Genomic DNA, 22,517 nt, shown 5'->3' on the forward strand with positions numbered 1-22,517 from the left:
GGCAGGATAGGGGAACAGAAACACTAGTAAAGAATCCAGGGACAGGTAGGGGGCAGGGGCCAATGAAGATATGCTGAGAGGGTCACTTCAACGTTTGTGTGGAAATAGACATGTCTAACACTGCCAAAGCCAGAAGGACTGCCCAAAGACATACTGAACCCATAGACACCCCAAAACCTACTACTGAACACTGCACTGCCCTTCAGAGAGACGAGATCCACCTCCATCAACCAGAACACAGACATAAGCTCTCCCAACCAGAAAAACATCACAGGACACTAATCCAACCCCATCCATGGGGGCAGACTCCACAACAAGAACTATGACATTGAGAACTTTTTTTTTTCCTTATAAATCACACTGTATATTCCCCCTACATATTTCTACCTTCACATTAGCTTTTTGTGATGCTGTGGAGTTTTCCTCTTTGTTATCTCCTGTTATTTAAAAAAAAGAAAATTCTTTTAAGATATTTTTTCTTTCTTTCACTCTTTTTTTGTGATTTTTCTGATTTTGCTTTTGATGTATTTGACCACCTTTTTTTATAGTTCTTTACCAGTTGTAGCTATTCCTGAATATATATAAATATTTTTCACATATGTCTATTTACCTTTTCTTTTCTATTTTTCTTTTTTCTCTTTTTTTACCCTCTCACACACCCCTTCCTTTGCTCTTTTCTCTCCCTTCTCCTTTTTTCCTTTCTTTCTCTTCTCCTTTTTTTCTTCACTCTCTTTTTTCACCATGTAAGTTAAATTGTTGTGCTCTCTTTGCTCTATTCCCCAGTTGGCAATCTGCTCAGGCTCAGTTTTCCAGATTGAACATTAGTTAGCTCTGCTTTTAACTGGTTGATATCACTTTTGGTTTCCCTTATTCACCAAGTCAATCTCCTGTACTCTTTTCTTTAGAATACTTTGGTTATAACTGTGTGTATGAAAGTGCATGTATATGTGCTGTTATTTCTGTAATTACCAGCTTAATCTGCTTGATCTCCTCCCACTAGAACACAGGCACAAGTCACCCCTAACAAGCATCAACACAAGCCATGCAACCAACTTTTCCCTCCAAGGTCAAAACCCAAAAGGAAGAAAAAAATACAACCCTGAAGCCTGGGAAAAGGAGACCTTAAGCAGAGCAAGTTAGAAAAAAAATGAAAAGACAGAGAAATATATCACAAATGAAAAAGTTAGAAATTCACAAGACCAAATAAATAAATGAAGAGGATATAAGCAATCTATTTGAAAGAGAATTCAGAATAATGATACTAAAGATGTTCCAAAGACTTGAAAATAGAATGGAGAAAATGCAAGAAAAAATTAACAGAGTTAATAAAACACCAAGGACATAGAAGAAATAAAGAATAAGCAAGCAGAGATGAATAACAAAACTACTGAAATTAAAAATACTCTAGAAGGAACCACTGGCAGAATAACTGAGGCAGAAAAATGGATAAGTGAGCTGGAAGATAGAAGAGTGGAAATAACTGCTAAAGAGCAGAATAAAAGGAAAAGAATGAAAAGAATTGAGGATAGCCTGATAGATACTGGGGACAATATTTATTGCACCAACATTCAAGTTATAGGAAACTCAGAGGAAGAAGAAAAAAGAAAGGCATTGTGAAAATTCTTGAAGAAATTATAGTTGAAAACTCCCCCAACTTGGGAAAAGAAATAGTTGATCAAGTCCAAGAAGAACAGAGAGTTCCTTACAGGAGAAACCCAAGGAGAAACACATCGAGACATATTAGGCAAGCTAACAGAGATTAAACGCAAAGAAAGATTATTTTTAAAAGCAAGGGAAAAGCAACAAGTAACATACAAGGGAAAACCCATATGATTAATAGCGGATCTTTCAGCAGAAACTCTGCAAGCCAAAAGGGAATGAAACGATATATTTTTCATTCCCAGCAGATCAAGCTGGTAATTACAGAAATAATGGAACATATATATACACTTCCATAGACACATATATCATTAAAGGACATATTTAAAGTACTGACAGAAAAAAAATCTACAACCAAGATTATTTTACCCAGCAAAGATCTCATTCAAAATTGATGGTGGTGGTGGTTTAGTCACTAAGTCATGTCCAACTCTTGCGACCCCATGGACTGTAACCTGCCATCCTCCTCTGTCCATGGGGATTCTCTAGGCAAGAATACTGGAGTGGGTTGCCAGTTCCTTCTCCAGGGGATCTTCCCAACCCGGGAATCGAACCCAGGTCTCCTGCATTGCAGGCAGATTCTTTACCAACTGAGCTACAAGGGAAGCCCATTCAAAACTGATGGAGAAATAAAAAGCTTCACAGACAAGCAAAAGTTAAAGAGCTTAGCATGACCAAACCAGCCTTACAGCAAATACGAAAGGGACTTACATAGCCAGTAAACAAACACAAGAGAAAGAAAATACCTATACAAATAAACCCAAAGCAAATAAGAAAATGTCAATATTAGAACACGTATATCAATAATTACCTTAAATATAAATGGATTAAATGCACCAACCAAAAGATACAGACTGACTGAATGCATACAAAACCAAGACCCATAATATCCTGCCTACAAGAGACCCACTTCAGACCTACAGATACATACAGACTAAAAGGAAAAGGAAAAGATATTCCATGTGAATGGAAACCAAAAGAAAGCTGGAGTGGCAATCCTTGTTCCAGACAAAATAGACTTTAATATAAAGAATATTATGAGACAAAGAAGGACAGTACATAATGATCAAGAGAATCAATCCAAGAAGAAGACATAAAAATTGTAAATACTTATACACCCAACATAGGAGCACGGCAATACGTAAGGCAAACACTAACAGGCATAAGAGGGGAAACTGACAGTAACACAATAATAGTAGGGGACTTCAACACCTCACTTACACCAACAAAGTATCAAAACAGAGAATCAAGAAGGAAACATTATACCAAATCTAATGAAATATTAGACCAAATGGACCTAATTGATATCTTCAGAACTTTCCATCCAAATGATGGTGTGAGCACTCACCTAGAGCCAGACATCCTGCAGTGTGAAGTCAAGGGCCCCTTAGGAAGCATCACTATGAAAAAAGCTAGTGGAGGTGATGGAATTCCAGTTGAGCTATTTCAAATCCTAAAAGATGATGGTGTGAAAGTGCTGCATTCAATATGCCAGCAAATTTGGAAAACTCAGCAATGGCTACAGGACTGGAAAAGGTCAGTTTTCATTCCAGTCCCAAAGAAAGGCAATGCCAAACAATGTTCAAACTATCGCACAGTTGTACTCATCTCACATGCTAGCAAAATAACACTCAACATTCTCCAAGCCAGGCTTCAAGAGTATATGAACTGTCAACTTGCAGATGTTCAAGCTGGATTTAGAAAAACCAGAGATCAAATTGCCAACATCTGCTGGATCATCGCAAAAGCAAGAGAGTTCCAGAAAAACATCTACTTCTGCTTTATTGACTACACCAAAACCTTTGTGTGGATCACAACAAACTGCGGAAAATTCTTCAAGAGATGGGAATACCAGACCACCTTACCTGCCTGCTGAGAAATCTGTATGCCGGTCAAGAAGCAACAGTTAGAACCAGATATGGAAAAACAGACTGGTTCCAAATAGGAAAAGGAGTATGTCAAGGCTGTATATTGACACCCTGCTTATCTAACTTATATGCAGAGTAGTGCATCATGCAAAATGCCAAGCTGGATGAGGCACAAGCTGGAATCAAGATTGCCAGGAGAAATATCAACAACCTCATATGCAGATGACACCACCCTTATGGCAGAAAGTGAAGAACTAAAGAGCCTCTTAATGAAAGTGAAAGAGGAGAGTGAAAAAGTTGGCTTAAAACTCAACATTCAGAAAACTAAGATCACAGCATCCAGTCCCATCACTTCATGGCAAATAGATGGAGAAACAATGGAAACAAAGACTTTATTTTGGATGCTCCAAAATCACTGCAGATGGTGACTGCAGCCATGAAATTAAAAGACACTAACTCCTTGGGGAAAAAGTTATGACCAATCTAGACAGTATTTTAAAAAGCAGAGACATTACTTTGCCAACAAAGGTCTGTCTAGTCAAAGCTCTGGTTTTTCCAGTAGTCTTGTATGGATGTGAGAGCTGAACTATAAAGAAAGCTGAGAACCTAAGAATTGATACTTTTGAACCATGGTGTTGGAAGAGACTCTTGAGAGTCCCTTGGAGTGCAAGGGGATCAAACCAGTCCATCCTAAAGGAAATCAGTCTTGAATATTCATTGCAAGGACTGATGCTGAAGCTGAAGCTCCAATACTTTGGCCACCTGATGTGAAGAACTGATTCATTTGAAAAGACCCTGATGCTGGGAAAGATTGAAGGCAGGAGGAGAAGGGGATGACAGAGGATGAGATGGTTGGATTGTATCACTGACTCGATTTGATGGAGAGGGAATCCTGGCGTTCTGCAGTCCATGGGGTCGAAAAGAGTGGGACACGACTGAGCAACTGAACTGAACTGAACTGAAAGCTACCAGAGTGTGAAATCATTTGATGAAAATTGGAAGTGTTCAGTTCCAAACTTTCAATCTCATTCACTAATTTTTAAGTCACCAAAAATGGATAAAATACTGCCTGTCGGAATATTTTTATTCCAGGTAAATGTGTCACTCCATTTAGTGAGTCTTCAACTACTCAAACAATTTGCCTCGAATGCTCTATTTGAAATAAATTTGGGTGGAAAACAGCCAAATCAGTGGTGAATAAGGCATTTTACGGTTTTCTATTTGGATGTCAAATTCCAGGTAACTAACATCTACCAATGTTACATTTCAAATTAAAGAGTTAACAAATTTTCAAATTTCAAGATAGAGTAATAAGCACCCTGGGATATCTAATTTGTAAGTTTAGCGAGAGAAATTGAGCAGTTCTTTGCATAATGAGGGCAGGAACAGTCCAAACAGATGCAAAGACCAGAAAATAATATTCAAAACCAAGCGATCCACTTGGAAGAGAAGATGAATTTGCTCTGCCTCTCCCGCATCATCTCAAGACTTTAGAAAATAAAATTAGGAAAAAAAATTCAGTAATCAACAGACCCTAAACCCAAACTAAAAATCGAACCTGAGACTTTAAAAGGCGAGCAGAGCAATGGGCGGTAAAAGAAAACAGCCGGAGAACGAACCGGGGCAGGGCGGGCAGGAAGCCCACCTCAGAGAGACTGATAGGTTTTCAGAAGGACGCTTCGAAGTTCCATTTCCCTGCAGTTTCCACCCGCGCTCCGAGGCTGCAACCGCGGTGGGGACAGAAAGCCAGGGAAGCAGACGGCAGAGGCGGAGACCAGACAGGAGAGCGGAGCCGGAGGGAGAGCGTGGCCCAGAGGCCGCTGCTGTTGTCCGGAGTGCTAAAAAGCTAGGGAAAACCCGGGCGGCGGCGGCCACTTGCTTCTCCCGGAGCGCCCGCAGGGGTTCCGGGTGCGCACCTGCTAAGCCCGTCCTGGGCCGGGGCCTGGAGATGCCCGCCGGTGAGGTCCCCACAGCAGACCCTTAATGGGGAAATGATGAGGGCAGAGAGTATCTCGGGCACAGCGTACAGGATTCCGGTGCCGCCTCCCCGCAGTTCCAGGCAGCCCCGCGCCCGGACCTGCGCGCGGACTCGCGGCCTCACCGCGGCCTCGGCGGGCTGAGCGCCAGACTAGCCGGGCGCGGGCGGAGGGTGCGGGGCGTGGGAGGAAAGAGGCGCCGGTCCCGAGATTGCAGGGTGGAGGCACTGGCGAGCGGGACGAGGGCAGTGGGGCAGAGGAGGTGGCAATGGCCCGGGGAGAGGGGGGTACTGCTGTTTATCTGCAGGTCGGCCGGCCATGCCCGCGCACCGTCCGGGCCCCGGCCGGGGAGGATGCTAGACGTCGGGGAGAGACCAGGACAGCGTTGGCGGCGCGATGGTGGTGACCAGCTCTGCCCGAGGCGGCGGCGGGGACCGCGCGCTCTCCCGGGGTCGGGACTTCGCCCTAGCGCCGGCCGGAATCCACAATCAGAGGGGTTCTCTCCAAGTCTTCTATTAGTGAACGGTTTTCCATTCTAGCCTTCTCTACGGAGTGTTCACGTTTATTTCAAGTAAAACAAAAAAATTTAAAAAGGAGGGGTGTGGCCATGAAATACTGTCTTCAGTTCAGTTCAGTCGCTGAGTCGTGTCCCACTCTGCGATCCCATGAACTGCAGCACGCCAGGCCTCCCTGTCCATCACCAACTCCCGGAGTTTACCCAAACCCATGTCCATCGAGTCGGTGATGCCATCCAGCCATCTCATCCTATGTCGACCCCTTCTCCTCCTGCCCCCAATCCCTCCCAGCATCAAGGTATTTTCCAATGAGTCAACTCTTCGCATGAGGTGGCCAAAGTATTGGAGTTTCAGCTTCAGCATCAGTCCTTCCAATGAACACCCAGGACTGATGTCCTTTAGGATGGACTGGTTGGATCTCCTTGCAGTCCAAGGGACTCTCAAGAGTCTTCTCCAACACCACAGTTCAAAAGCATCAATTCTTCAGCGCTCAGCTTTCTTCACAGTCCAACTCTCACATCCATACATGACCACTGGAAAAACCATAGCCTTGACTAGACGGACCTTCGTTGGCAAAGTAATGTCTCTGCTTTTGAATATGCTATCTAGGTTGGTCATAACTTTCCTTCCAAGGAGTAAGCGTCTTTTAATTTCATGGCTGCAATCACCATCTGCAGTGATTTTGGAGCCCAGAAAAATCAAGTCAGCCACTGTTTCCACTGTTTCCCCATCTATTTCCCATGATCTTAGTTTTCTGAATGTTGAGCTTTAAGCCAACTTTTTCACTCTCCTCTTTCACTTTCATCAAGAGGCTCTTTAGTTCTTCTTCACTTCCTGCCATAAGGGTGGTGTCATCTGCATATCTGCGGTTATTGATATTTCTCCCGACAATCCTGATTCCAGCTTATGCTTCATCCAGCCCAGTGTTTCTCATGATGTACTCTGCATATAAGTTAAATAAGCAGGGTGACAATATGCAGCCTTGACATACTCCTTTTCCTATTTGGAACCAGTCTGTTGTTCCATGTCCAGTTCTAACTGTTGCTTCCTGACCTGCATACAGGTTTCTCAAGAGGCAGGTCAGGTGGTCTGGTATGCCCATCTTTTTCAGAATTTTCCACAGTTTATTATGATCCACACAGTCAAAGGCTTTGGCATAGTCAATAAAGCAGAAATAGGTGTTTTTCCAGAACTCTCTTGCTTTTTCGATATTTGCACTGGCACATTTTTTCCTGTGAATCACTTCCTTTGGTACTTCAGAGACATGAAGTAGTCATGATTTGCTGATTTGTTCCTGGTTCTAGAGGGAATACAGAAGAGCAACCAGAATGACAAAGAGCCAGAGGAACTTAGTTTAGAGGAAAACACGAAAAACCAGATGATGTTATTTATTGGTTGAGTGATCTAAGAAGACTCTGGAAACCACTTACAAGATTTGAACTAAAATGATGACAAGAGGTGGGAAAGAAGAAAGACCAGTAACTTTATAGAAAGAAGGGGCTGCGTGTTTAGCATTGGGCTGTGAAAACTCACTGAGAAAGTATTATAGAACCCATCGTTTGAGACACCAGAAACAAGTGATGAAGGCGTACATTTCAATTTTTTCTTCCCTGGATTTTAGCTTAAATTGCAAGTGGATATTCAGTTACCAGAGAGCTGTGTTCAGCTGGAAAGTGTGGCAGTTAGCTCTCTGCATCCTGCCCTAAAACTTTTTAGATCTCTGGGCCCCCTCCAGCTCCATTAAGTGAAAATTTGTAGAGGATACCTCAGGGGACCTGCTTCACAACAAGCACAGTAGGTGATTCCCAGATACTCAAAACTCGGAAACCACTGGTTATGGTTGTTGTTGTTGTTCCATTGCTCAGTCAAGTCTGACTCTTTGCAACCCCATGGACTGCAGCATCCCAGGCTTCCCTGTCCTTCACCATCTCCCAGAGCTTGCTCAAACTCATGTCCATTGAGTTGGTGACACTATACAACCATCTCGTCCTCTGTCGTTCCCTTCTCCTGCTTTCAATCTTGCCCAGCATCAGGCTCTTTTCCAATGAGTCCCTTCTTTGCATCAGGTGGCCAAATATTGGAGTTCCAACTTCAGCATCAGTCCTTCTAATGAATATTCAGGATTGATTTCTTTTAGGATTGACTGGTTTGATCTCTTTGCTGTCCAAGGGACTTGCAAGAGTCTTCTCCAACACGACAGTTCAAAAGCATCAATTCTATGCTCAGCCTTCTTCATGGTCCGACTCTCACATCCATACATGACTACTGGAAAAACCATAGCCTTGACTAGATGGACCTTTGCTAACAAAGTAATGTCTCTGCTTTTGAATATGCTATCTAGGTTGGTCATAACTTTCCTTCCAAGGAGTAAGCGTCTTTTAATTTCATGGCTGCAGTCACCATCTGCAGTGATTTTGGAGCCCCCCAAAATAAAGTCTGACACTGTTTCCCCATCTATTTGCCATGAAGTGATGGGACCAGAGACCATGCTGAATGTTGAGCTTTAAGCCAACTTTTTCATTCTCCTCTTTCACTTTCATCAAGAGGCTTTTTATTTCCTCTTCACTTTCTGCCATAAGGGTAGTGTCATCTGCATATCTGAGGTTATTGATATTTCTCCCAGCAATCTTGATTCCAGCTTGTGTTTCTTCCAGTCCAGCATTTCTCATGATGTACTCTGCATAGAAGTTAAATAAGCAGGGTGTCAATATACAGCCTTGATATACTCCTTTTCCTATTTGTAGCCAGTCTGTTGTTCCAAGTCCAGTTCTAACTGTTGCTTTCTGACCTGCATATAGGTTTCTCAAGAGGCAGGTCCGGTGGTCTGGTATTCCCATCTCTTTAAGAAGTTTCCACAGTTTGTTGTGATCCACACAGTCAAAGGCTTTGGCATATTCAATAAAGCAGAAATAGATGCTTTCTGGAACTCTCTTGCTTTTTCAATGATCCAGCGGATGTTGGCAATTTGATTTCTGTTCAGTTTTAGTTTTTGCCTGAGAAGCTCTTTTTCTGTCCTTGAATCCTGAATGATAATCTTGAGGGGTAAGATATTCTAGGTCATAGGTTTTTACCCTTTCAGCACTTTAAATACATCGTGCTATGCTCTTCTGGCCTGCAAATCTCCTGCAGAAAAATCATCTGATACCCTTTGGGGTTTACCTTGTATGTGACTCTTTGTTTTTCTCTTGCTGTCCATAGAATTCTTTCCTTATCTTTAATTTTGCCATTTTAATTATGACATGTCTTCATGTGGGTCTCCTTGGGTTTATCTTATTTCGGATTCTTTGTTCTTCCTGTACCTGGAAATCTGCTTCATCCTTCAATTTTGTGAATTTTTCAGCCATAGCTTCATCAAATACATTTTTTACTCTTTTATCTCTCTCTTTTCCATATGGGGCCCCTATAATGCAAGTGTTAGAATACTGAATGTCCCAAATGTCCCTTAAACTGTCCTCATTTTTTGTTTTTCTTTTTGCTGTTCTAATTGGGTGATTTCAATTATTCTATCTTTTCAATCACACGTGTTCTGTATCACCTATTCTGCTGTTAACTCCTTCTAGTGTGTTTTTTATTTCAGTTATTGTATTCTTCAGCTCTGGCTGATACTTTTTATATTCTCTAGCTCCTTATTAAATTCTCATTGTATTTATTTATTCTTTTCCTAAGTTCAATTACTATTCTTACTACTAATGCTTTGAACTCTTTATCTGGTAAATTATTTATCTCTGTTTCATTAGGTGTTTTTGCAGGATTTTCTTTTTACTTGTTCTTTCATTTGAAACATATTTCTCATTTTTACTTTCTCTGCCTCTGTAATTAGCAATTTCTCACCTCTGAAATTAGGTGAAACAATTTCCTGTCCCAGTCTTAAAGGAGTGTGCTTCTGTAGGAGAGTTCCTATGCAGTCTGCACCTGCCCAGTGCCTTTGGTGGGCAAGCTGGCTGGATCTGATATGAGCAAAGGTCCCATCTTGCCCCAGGTGTGCTAACAGCTATCACCTTGGTGAGAAGAGGGGTTGGAGATGGAGAGGTTAGAGCCAGTGCCAGGTGTCAACTGGGGCTTCTCCTATCCTCAGGGCCATCACTACCCTATCAGGACAAGGTTGGTTCCCAAGGTTCTGGAGCAGAAACATGGATATCTGGTCTGAGCTGGTTCTATTCCCTCTAAGTATATGCTATTCCCACTCCTGGCAATGACACTGTCACCCTTGAGGGGAGCAATGCTGGAGCAAGAGGAGCCAGAATGGGGGTTCAATGTGGGCTGGAATGTACCCTGGGATGGTTCTGATATGTCAAACAGGGTTCCAGACCACTCGGGATTTGCTGTTGCCAAGGCTTCCCTGGTGACTCAGACGGTAAAGACTTGGCCTACAATGTAGGAAACCCAGGTTCAATCCCTGGGTTGGGAAAATCCCCTAGAGAAGGAAATGGCAATCCACTCCAGTATTCTTGCCTGGAAAATCTCATGGACAGAGGAGCCTGGTAGGCTACAACACATGGAGTCTCAAAGAGTTGGACACAACTGAGTGACTAACACTTTTGTTCACTTTAATGAGTGCCAGTAGTGTCCACCCTGACCCAGTTCAGGTACACTGCTAAGCCCAAGCCTGCTCTTTCCTCCTCAAGTGTTCACGCTCCTTGGCAATGGCAGCCTTCTTCTTAGTGGGGAAGTGCTCAGGAACTAGAGTGGCCTGGCATGTGTGGAACAGCTGTGGAAAACTGGCTGCTAGTTTCCTGGGAGTAAGCAAGTGCATGTGTGATCTTCAGAAGCAAAGTCTCAGTTTCTTACAGCCCTCCTATAAATCCTACTGGTTTTCAGACCAGCTAAGGAGATTCTTCTCAGTTTCATGCCCCACGCTGCAGTCCTCAATATATGGCTCAGACTCCACTCCCCAGGGACGCTCTCTGAGCCCATGTAACCCCCTCCTCTTCTGAGTCCCCTCCTAAGGGTGTGGAACCCAACGTTATCACTTCTCCTCCCTAGTGTACACTGTCTGGATCTTTTTTGTCAGCCTTGATTGCAGAAGAATCTCGCTGCCAGTCACCAATTTCTTTTCAGTGAGAATTGTTCCACATGTAGGTGCATTTTTGATGGGTTTGTGGTTGAAGATGAGCTCAGCATCCCCCTACTCTGCCATCTTGATCTCCAACCCTTGGCAAAACTTATTTTGACAGGCATAGACCATCTATTTCTAAGCAGTAAATGTGATTTTACACTGCTTTATGGCTCTTGAGCTCACATATACCTGTGACAAATCTGTCTTCAAGAATTGTAGACTTGCTTTTATAATGTAGTGCTTTTCACTGTGCACTCTATTCCCACTGAGGAACTCAATGAAATGATGGACTAAAAAATAAGTACAAGCTAATTTGATGTTTTTCTCTACTTGAAGTAATAGCTGGTGGCCAGGAATTTTTTAAAAAGCCAATAAATTTTTCTTTATCTTCATAAATAATATACCAGGTAACTGCCTGGAAACTTTCTTTTGTGATCACAACTGCCTTTATTGAACATCCAAGATGACCAGGATTTTTAAAATTATTAAACATCCCTATCATTAGAAATATGAATAAGACCCACAGTCTTTTGTTGCAGAGAATTGATATCCCAGGGTTTTTTTAAGCATCAAACATCATTTGAGGTGCCTATGATAATCTGACTCATTATTCTTGTCCTAAATTTATATTTTACTTTGTCCTTGTGCTGCCTTTTCATTCATAGTATTTATGATGCAGGGATTGTAAATGTTCTAAGAGGACCATGAGAAGGTTAGTATCCCATTCTTCAAGTTATAATGACAGACTATGTGACCTAGACATTGTTTTCTAAATTATTTTATAAAAAATCAAGTTATTCTGTGGGGACAAAAAGTTACTGATTTATAAGGTAGAAATATTCTGGTCCTACAACCCTCTTCTGATGATGTATCAAGTTGGAATTATCCAGCTAGCTCCCTTGTACCCATCACAACACCATAGGCAGCCCACTCTCAGGAAGCTAGAATGGGTCCCAAACATCTCAGGGAGGACAAACACTTCCCCAGGGGCACGCGGGCCTGACATTTTTAGAAAATCAGTTCCCACAGCCTTAACTCCCATCCACACACTCTCCTAAAACTGACCTGCCTGAGAATGTGCTTGTGGCCATGGCACCATGATGATTCTCTTATCCCTCTTCCCTGCTGACAGTAAGCTTTTCTTCTTTATGTGTATATATCATCATCCTTACTCAACCAATGAGTAATCCCTTACCTTTGACTCTGGTATACAAACCTGAGACAAGCAAAAGGATAAATTGAAGTATTAGGGTCAAAAAAAAAAAACCTTCTTTAATCAAGACCCCATAAAACAAAAGTAAACCTCATTTCTTTCTCCCAGTCTCTTTCTCAAAAGGATAAAAATGACATTAGAAATAGGGTATTTGGGCCTGTGTTGGGATGTTTTAAATTCAGAAGGGAGACAGTTCTCATGGGAATGTGTATCATTGGTTTATTCAAATTAAAAACACAAAACAGGACTTTGTGACAGAAAGCACATTAGTTTGCAATTGGTTTGATAATGGAGACTGCCTTTTTCATTTAAGCTGGTAGATGTCTTTCATAAATTGAATGAGTTAAGTCTTTAAATTTTGATGAAAATATTTAAATCATGATACTTGTATAATATAAAAAATAATAAATACATTAACAGTACTTATTTAAAATATTTTATATTTTTAAAGTATTAATTTGGCAGAGGTGTTTCCATTTTACAATCCATTCTAAATTTGTTGGATTGATCAAGGTGTCTCCAGGTAAAGAAATAACAGACATCAGTAAAAACTCCTCTAATAAAGATAAAACCTTATGGGGTACTTTCCAGAAACTGGGCAAATGAAAAGACTCTCATGACAGAGTTACAAATCACTTTATGTCAGATGGGTTCCAGTAATTTGCTTCCTACAAAGGAATTGAATTGTCAGGTGCCACCACATTAAAAAACTGCTTCTGATGATAAATCACTGTGTGCATTTTGGCATTCTGAAAGGAGTTCAAAGAATGAAATAATTGCTGGAACACAAGTTCCCCTATTCTCATACATATGAGCAGCTGGTAAAGAAAAAATTAGGAATATTGTTGGTTGTGCCCACTGTTTTGTTCTAGCAATAGGTAACATTCACCCACAGATACAAGAGAATCATCCCCCAAAGTACATTTTTACACTTAATAAAATTGTATTATAAAAATGTATTATCAGTTCAGTTCAGTCTCGCAGTCATGTCCGACTCTTTGAGACCCCATGGACTGCAGCATGCCAGGCTTCCCTGTCCTTCACCAACTCCCAGAGCTTACTCAAACTCATGTCCATCGAGTCGGTGATGCCACCCAACTATCTCATTTTCTGTCATCCCCTTCTCCTCCCACCTTCAATCTTTCCCAGCATCAGGGTCTTTTCCAATGAGTCAGTTCTTCACATCGGGTGGCCGAAGTATTGGAGTTTCAGCTTCAGCATCAGTCCTTCCAATAAATATTCAGGATTGATTTCCTTTAGGATTGATGAGTTTTATCTCCTTGCAGCCCAAGGGACTCTCAAGAGTCTCCTCCAACACCACAGTTCAAAACCATCAGTTCTTCGGCACTCAGTTTTCTTTATGGTCCAACTCTCACATCCATACATGACTCCTGGAAAAACCATAGCTTTGACTAGGCAGACCTTTTTTGGCAAAGTAATGTCTCTGCTTTTTAATATGTGGTCTAGGTTGGTCATAGCTTTTCTGGCAAGGAGCAAGCATGTTTTAATTTCATGGTTGCAGTCACCATGTGCATTGATTTTAAAGCCCCCCAAAATAAAATCTGTCACAGTTTCCATTGTTTCCCCATCTATTTGCCATGAAGTGATGGGACCCAAAGCCATGATCTTAGTTTTCTGAATGTTGAATTTTAAGCCAACTTGTTCACTCTCCTCTTTCACTTTCATCAAGAGGCTCTTTAGTTTTTCTTTGCTTTCTGCCATAAGGGTAGTGTCATCTGCATATCTGAGGTTATTGATACTTCTCCCAGCAATCTTGATTCCCAGCTTGTGCTTCATCCAGCTGGGCATTTTGCATGATGTACTCTGCATATATGTTAAATAAACATGGTGACAATAAATAGCCTCTGTGTACTCCTTTCCCAATTTGGAAACAGTCTGTTGTTCCATGTCTGGTTCTAACTGTTGCTTCTTGACCTGCATCCAGATTTCTCAGCAGGCAGGTAAGGTGGTCTGGTTTTCCCATCTCTTGAAGAATTTTCCACAGTTTGTTGTGATCCACACAGTCAAAGGCTTTGGTGCAGTCAATAAAGCAGAAGTAGATTTTTTTTTTATTTTATTTTTAAACTTTACATGTTAGATTTTTTTTTTAATCTTTTGCTTTTTTGATGTTTCCATTTTACAATCCATTCTAAATTTGTTGGATTGATCAAGGTGTCTCCAGGTAAAGAAATAACAGACATCAGTAAAAACTCCTCTAATAAAGATAAAAACTTATGAGGTACTTTTCAGAAACTGAGCAAATGAAAGACTCTCATGACAGAGTTACAAATCACTTTATGTCAGATGGGTTCCAGTAATTTGCTTCCTACAAAGGAATTGAATTGTCAGCTGCCACCACATTAAAAAACTGCTTCTGATGATAAATCACTTTGTGAATTTTGGCATTCTGAAAGGAGTTCAAAGAACGGAGTAATTGCTAGAACACAAGTTCTTCTATTCTCATACACATGAGCACTGGTAAAGAAAAATTTAGGAATATTGTTGGTTGTGCCCACTGTTTTGTTCTGGCAGTAGGTAACATTCACCCACAGATACAAGAGAATCATCCCCCAAAGTGCATTTTTACACTTAATAAAATTGTATTATAAAAATGTATTATGTGTGTGTACATATGTGTGTGTGTGTGTGTGTGGAATGATCAAATCTGTATCAACAACAGTAATGACAACTTAATCCAAATTAAAATTTTTTAACACTTAGAGCCTTACAGCTATAGGAAATAGAATTTTAATTTACATACATATTTATGATGTTGAAAGATGAAGCAATTAATAAGAGATATTCCAGGATAAATATATATATTAAAGCAAGCTAAAATGCTGCAAGAGAAATAGAAACATTTCTTTTAAGAAAAAAGGAAGGATATATAATATCCCAGCTGTTAACAAAGAGCTTGTTCATGTTTGTGCAAATGGAAGATGATGGAGTTTCATATCACTATGGCATGTAGAGTCCACTGGATACATTTAACACAGTGACATTAAAGGTTTATTTTTAAATGTCAGATATACCATAAACTGAAATCCTTTCTATTTAAAATTATCATGAAAATTTAAATATTAACCTAAAAGATGAGAGAGGATGCATAGTTTTTTAAAATTAAAAAAAAAAAAACTTCTGAGGCAAAAAGTTAAAATGCTTCTGCTGTAAACTAGAATTTCTGACAAAGTGTCATTGGTAGCATGTCACCTTGCTTTAAATGTCAGCATTATACTTCTGACAAGAGATTGTTTTAGTTGCAAATTCATGTTTAGAGTACCTTGGAGTCAATTATTAGAAGAAAGAACAAATGAGCAGAGCAGGTAACCATCTGAATTCAATAGCTGCAGAGATGGGGTGTGTGTGACATTACAGATCATATTGAGCAGCAGGATCACAAGCTGGTGGAGTTTAGGTCCATTTCCAAGGAAAAAGGAAAACCCTATTAATAAAATAACCTTAATTTTTTTTCATCAGGCTTTAGTGCTATATGAAAAAATTCCATGGGAATAAGATAAAAGGGGCAATGGAGACAGGGAGCAGATACTCATTTAGGGAAGGGTGTTAGAGAAGATGGGAGAGGTCTCAGAAGAAGTCCAGAAAATTGTTTAGTGAGACAAATTACACTGGAAAATTAAACCCAAGAGGCTCATTTGAAAAAGTATGTTATAAGGAAGAAGAGAAAAAAAAGAAAAGAGATGTACTTTGCACAGAACATAAGGATAAATTATGTTTTAAAAATGAATTATTAACCAGAGTATTTCGATACCCAGTTATATAACAAATTGCCAACCTCAGGCACTAGTTTCTGCAAAAACCCCTTGGTCAATAAAGAGTTATTTAGGAAGGTAGTATGCTGATGACATGCTGTCGTTCGTGAGAATGTTGTTGTTCAGTTGCTCAGTTGTGTCCAACTCTTTGTGACCCCATGGACTGCAGAATGCCAGGCTTCCCTGTCCTTCACTATCTCACGGAGTTTGCTCAAACTCATGTCTATTGAGTCAGTGATACCATCCAACCATCTCATCCTCTGTCATGCCCTTCTCCTCCTGCCTTCAATCTTTCCCAGCATCAGGGTCTTTTCCAATGAGTCAACTCTTCACATCAGGTGGCCAAGATATTGGAGCTTCAGCTTCAGTATCAGTCTTTCCAATGAATATTCAGGGTTGATTTCCTTTAGGATTGACTGGTTTAATCTCCTTGCAGTCCAAGGGACTCTCGAGAGTCTTCTCCAACACCACAGTTCAAAAACATCAATTCTTTGGTGCTCAGCCTTCTTTATGGTCCAACTCTCATATCCATACATGACTACTGGAAAAACCATAGCTTTTTCCAGTAGGAAAGGACTAGACAGACCTTTGTTGGCAAAGTGATGTCTCTGCTTTTTAATATGCTGTCTGCTGCTGCTGCTGATGCTAAGTCGCTTCAGTTGTGTCCGACTCTGTGCGACCCCATAGACGGCAGCCCACCTTTCTTCCAAGGAGCAAGTGTCTTTTAATTTCATGTCTGCTGTTACCATCCACAGTGATTTTGAGCCCAATAAAATAAAGCCTGTCACTCTTTCCATTTCTTCCCCATCTATTTGCCATGAAGTTATAGGACCGGATGCCATGATCTTAGCTTTTTGAATGTTGAGTTGTGCACTTACCTGAAATTTTTCCTTCGCCGGCAAGATAGAATTAAAATAAATATAATTTAATAAAGAATTGAAGATCATGTAGAAATAAAGGGGTAATGAGAATAATTCCCCTTTGTTGAGTTGGAAACAAAAAAAAAATAGATCATAACTAATAAAAGGAAAGATGGGAAATTTTTTTTAAATCTCTTCTTATTCATGTGATTTCACCAAAGTATTCATCTGCCATACTAATTAGACACTCAATCACTATTCAATAAGTGCCCACCGGGTACAAGGCACCCACAGACTGGTCCCTGCCCAGGAGTTGCTTACAGTCTCATAGGAAAGAAAAAGAACACAAAAATAGCTACAAGAAGTAGCAGTTTGTTGTGACATAAACAAGAACTTCAGCAGGGAGAGAATTTGATTCCAACTTGGGTAGCAGGAAAGAGCTTATTCATTTGCTTATTCTTCCCACAAATATTCATGCCCATATTTCATGTCAGCATAGACTGCTTGGTGCAGCAGAGGCCCCATCCCTGCCCTGATGTCAATCCTGGTGATACATGGAGGAGTTTCCTGAAGGTGCTGATGGCATCTGAAATTTGCCCAGCTCAGTCCACCTCCCTGGAAATGGCAGCCTCAGCTTATTTGCAAGTATTTTCCTCTGACTGTGAGTTGACCAAGGCTTTTACAATCTTCTCAGTATCTCATTAGTATTTATTCATTATAAAGTCCACCTGTTTTAGTGTGGCATTCAAGGCTTTTCATATTCTGGTCTCAATTTCTTTTCTACCTTTGCCTCCCATGGCCTTCCTCCCATTTTCATTCACTCTGTGTCTTGCCACTTAGTGCCTCCCCTCCTGGAAACTCCCTATATTGCTTTAGATCCCTGTTCCTTAGCTCTTGTTGTTTCCTCTGTCTGGAATGAATCTTTTTTCCCTTCTGCCCTCAAATGCATGTTTCTTTCACTTCTGCTTTCTTAAGTCTCAGTTCATAGGCCAACTTTTCCACGAAGCCTTACCAGATCCTCCAGTCCAAGTTCCTCCCAATCTTCTGTCCTCCTGTGGCAATTATTTTTTCTCTTGATGGCATGTGCAGTGTCCTGATACCATACTTAATACTCTTCTTCACCTCCCCACTAGGAAGCGAACTCCTTGAAGTAAGTTGTGCCCCTCTCACTTGGCACCCCACTGGACAAGTAGGAGGAAGTTGAAGCAAGTTTGTTGACGGGAATGAAATACTAATTTGAAGATGGTGACATCTGCTAATGTGAGTCAGGTATCAGCTTACATTCGTTGCTGACAAGCACCTTATTTTTTAAAGCCCTAATGTCCCACAGTTCCCAGCACAAACTGGAGCACAGGGTAAGTGTTAAATGAATGGTTAGTGCTCATATCTGAATGTCAGGTGTGGCTGAAGAGGCCACATGTATAGCTCCTTCTCCTTCATGGTAATTGGCTTTAGGTCTGGCATCAGTATTAGCATCTCTGACATCTTACTTTATTCTCCAAGTCTCTACTCCAGGGGATGCTACATTCTTTTAAGAAGATATATTTATCTTTATTTTCAGCCACACTGCACAGCATGTAGGCTCTTAGTTCCCCGACCAGGGATCAAACCCATGCTCCTTGCACTGGAAGCTCAGTGTCTTAAGCAGTGGACCTCTAGGAAAGTTCCAGTGCTACATCCTTCACAGCAGGGTTCATGAGGCTGGCACATTCTGCTGCTAGTGATGCCTCCCAATAGTGCCTGGCTGGACCATGGGGTGAGAAGCAAGGCCTCAGGGCATCACTGAAGCCTGAGCCATGCTTGCCCAGTTTATGATTTCCTCATTCCAACTTGCTACCCCGGGAGCCCTTGCACATACCCACACGTGCAGTGAGAGTGTGCATCCAAGCCCAGGCACATGCTTCATCCCAGGACCGACACTAATGAGCCTGGTTCTCTGTTTAACCTTTAGGAAGCCTTGCAGGTGATGCTGAGCTAAGTGCCTGAATGTAGATGGAACAGATTGGGCCTCACAGCTGCTCTTCTCATAATCATTGCCTTCAGCCTGAGGGTCAGAGCTGGGTCTTAACACCATGGTGATATCACACTCCCCTTCTCTGCCTTCCTAATTTCCTAACTGTTCCCAGATTCACAAATCAATGGACTGTGGTTCTACCAGGAGCTCTGTGGTCATAGCTTTCAGCTTTCTGCTCTCAATGAAAATATTTTTCTGTCTTCAAGGTTTTTGGGGTGTAGGTCAGTAGAGAATTTCTTTTTATATGTGATAATGTAAATCTATATGTATGTATATAATTAATTCCTTTTAATTTAAATTTATGATTAGTTTATTACTCTGGGTAATAGAGATAATTTAAAGCAATATCCAGGTGAAATTTAAATTAACAAAATGATTTTTCCAAACACAGTAAAGCAGTTGAAATAGTTATAGCTCTGCCCTCTTCCTTGAAAGTGGAAAGGAGGAGAGAGAGCGCACCATCAAGCTTTATAGAGCATCTACTTTGTGTGTGTTCTCTCTTTAAATACAAATACAAATTATGTGAGGTAGGAGATGGGAGGTGTTCTACTCATTTTAAGATTACAAGCTGAGGTTAAAAAGTTAAGGTAAACTTGTCTATGGGCAGACAACTGGCAGGTGATGGTGTGTGGATTCAAACCTATATTGAATAACCAGGCAGAAATATGTATCACTCATTTGTATGTGTTTTCCTCTGACTGTGAGTTGACCAAGCACTTTGCGTATTTCTCAGTATCCCATTAGTATTTCTTTATACAAGCACCAGGGCTTCCCAGGTGGCACTAATGATAAAGAGCCTGCTTGCCAATGCAGGTAGATATAAGAGTCACAGGTTCGATCCCTGGGTTGGGAAGATCCTCCTGGAGGAGGGTATGGCAACCCACTCCAATATTCTTGCCTGGAGAATCTCATAGACAGAGGAGCCTGACAGGCTGCAGTCCATAGGGTCACACAGTTGAACACAACTGAAGCGACTTAGCATGCATGCATACTAGCACCAACACCCATGCTCGTTAAACTATCCTGTCTTTTTAACATCAAAGTGAGCAGGTTTATCTTGTAAGCATAATTGCCAATATGTCCCAGAAAATTATTATCTGCTATTAATCAATCACTGATTCTCCATTCCTGCTCTTTTCTGTCACCTGAGCTCTTTCCTTTGGTGAACCCTGGTTCACCCTTTAAGAATTAGCTCAAAGTGTGACTTCATCTTTGAAGCACTTCCTGAACCATATCCCACCTCCAAATAATTCTTGACAGAATTATTTCACTCTTCCATTACGTAGTTCTTTATAAATGTGCCTTAATTTTAGCATGACATTATGATTAGTAATTTATGCCTCTCTTCTCTTCTCATTATTTTAAACACCCTAATACCTCAGAACCCAGTAAGCTGACTGTACTGTTTGCTCAAAAGCTACTTTTGAAAAACTGAGTGAATAAATTTTGATGAGGTAAATTGACTCTCCAATAGAAAGAAGTTTAAAGTAAACATTAAAATCATGCACCATCCTCCCTCAACCCCTCCCTATGTAAAGGCATTGTTAAATGTTAGACAGATGCTTCAGACTATGAGAATCTGTCCAAGACAGATATACAGTTCTTCTGCAGGGCAAGGATTAGAGAGCTTCCTGGGGATCAGGGACAGGACATTTGAGCAAATGATGCCAGTGTGCTTCCTGGAGGGATGTCTGATTCTACTTCCTGAAACTTAATCTTTAGCTTAACGAATTGACCCACATCTGTACAACATGCTCCATGAATGACCCAGTGTCTCTGTTTGAGAACACTGTTCTAAACCAGTTTCTAATTATATGAAGGTGGTGCTGTGGAAATCTTCAGTCAACATAATGCTACAGTCCCAGATTACCAAAGAGGATAGACCACACTCTTTAGTTTGAGTATGTTCCTTCAAACTTCCCAGTGGGTAGTTATTGTATTATAGAAGCTCCATGAGGCCAAGGCGAGGGGTGATGAGGTCTGTGTACTATAACAAGTTATGTGACTGAAAGTGTCTATTTTGTGTACTATTTTGTATCATTTTAGAAGTGAAGGTATTTCTAAATGTAGTAGGTGAAGGAACAAGAATAAGATGACCCAACTATAGAACTAATGGCCATCATTTCAAAACAAGAGGAAGAGATGAATGTTCCCCTTCTGAAGGGAACAGTCCCATTTCTTGATATGAAAATAGTTCTATTTTTAAAGTAAAAGGAAAGTTTTGCAGCTCTGAAGAGATTTTAGAAATATCTCTTCAAAACTACACTTAGAAGTAAAAATTTTACCAAACTAGTAAATGTTCATTGAAAAATATTAGAGAATACAAATAAACCATCCCCAATTATGGTCTTAAAACCATAGAGAACTGCTGGTAGTATTTTATTATGTGTCTTTACTGAATAGGCTTCCCTGATGGCTCAGTAGGTAAAGAATCTGCCTGCAATGAAGACGCAGGTTCAATCCCTGTGTCAGGAAGACCCCCTGAAGAAGGAAATGGCAATCCACTCCAGCATTCTTACTTGGGAAATCCCTTGGACAGAGGAGCCTGATGGGCTACATACAGTTCATGGGGTCGAAAAGAGTTGGACACAACTGAAGCAACTGAGCACCATACACTATGTATGTACACATTCTTACTAGAATGATTAAGTGATAATTACTAATACTTGTGAAGAAGGCTGAGTGCCGAAGAATTGATGCTTTTGAACTGTGATGTTGGAGAAGACTCTTGAGAGTCCCTTGGATTGCAAGGAGATCCAACCAGTCCATTCTGAAGGAGATCAGCCCTGGGATTTCTTTGGAAGGAATGATGCTAAAGCTGAAACTCCAGTATTTTGGCCGCCTCATGCGAAGAGTTGACTCATTGGAAAAGACTCTGATGCTTGGAGGGATTGGGGGCAGGAGGAGAAGGGGAGGACAGAGGATGAGATGGCTGGATGGCATCACTGACTCGATGGACGTGAGTCTGAGTGAACTCCAGGAGTTGGTGATGGACAGGCAGGCCTGGAGTGCTACAATTCATGGGGTCGCAAAGAGTCGGACACGACTGAGCGACTGATCTGATCTAATTGAACATTTAATATGTTCTTATCATATTAGATGCATAGTTAGTTAAACCCCAGTAACCTTATGTGGTAGTTTCTATTATTCAATCTATTTTACACATGGTAGAATCGAGGCACAATTTGCTTGGTTTGCTTTTTCGAGTACTGTGTACTGTTACACAGAGTCTGTTACCAGAGCCCATGAGAGCATGGTGTGAATATTATTAATATTTGGAAAGCAACTTATCCACTTAATAACTTATTGTGAACATCTTACTGTGGTGGCTCAGCTGGTAAAGAATCCACCTGTAGTGCAGGAGACCTGGGTTCAATCCCTGGGTTGGCCAGATCCCCTGGAGAAGGGAAGGGCTACCCATTTCAGTATTCTGGCCTAGAGAATTCCATGGACTGGAATGGAATTGTTCGTGGGGTCGCAAAGAGTCAGACACGACTGAGAGACTTTCACTTTCACTTTCCTGTGTCACTAAAATTATATATCTACATCATTTTTAAATGATTGTGTAGGTCTTATTTATAAACCT

Source organism: Bubalus kerabau, chromosome 1 (assembly GCF_029407905.1).
Source record: "Bubalus kerabau isolate K-KA32 ecotype Philippines breed swamp buffalo chromosome 1, PCC_UOA_SB_1v2, whole genome shotgun sequence".
Classification (NCBI taxonomy): domain Eukaryota; kingdom Metazoa; phylum Chordata; class Mammalia; order Artiodactyla; family Bovidae; genus Bubalus; species Bubalus kerabau.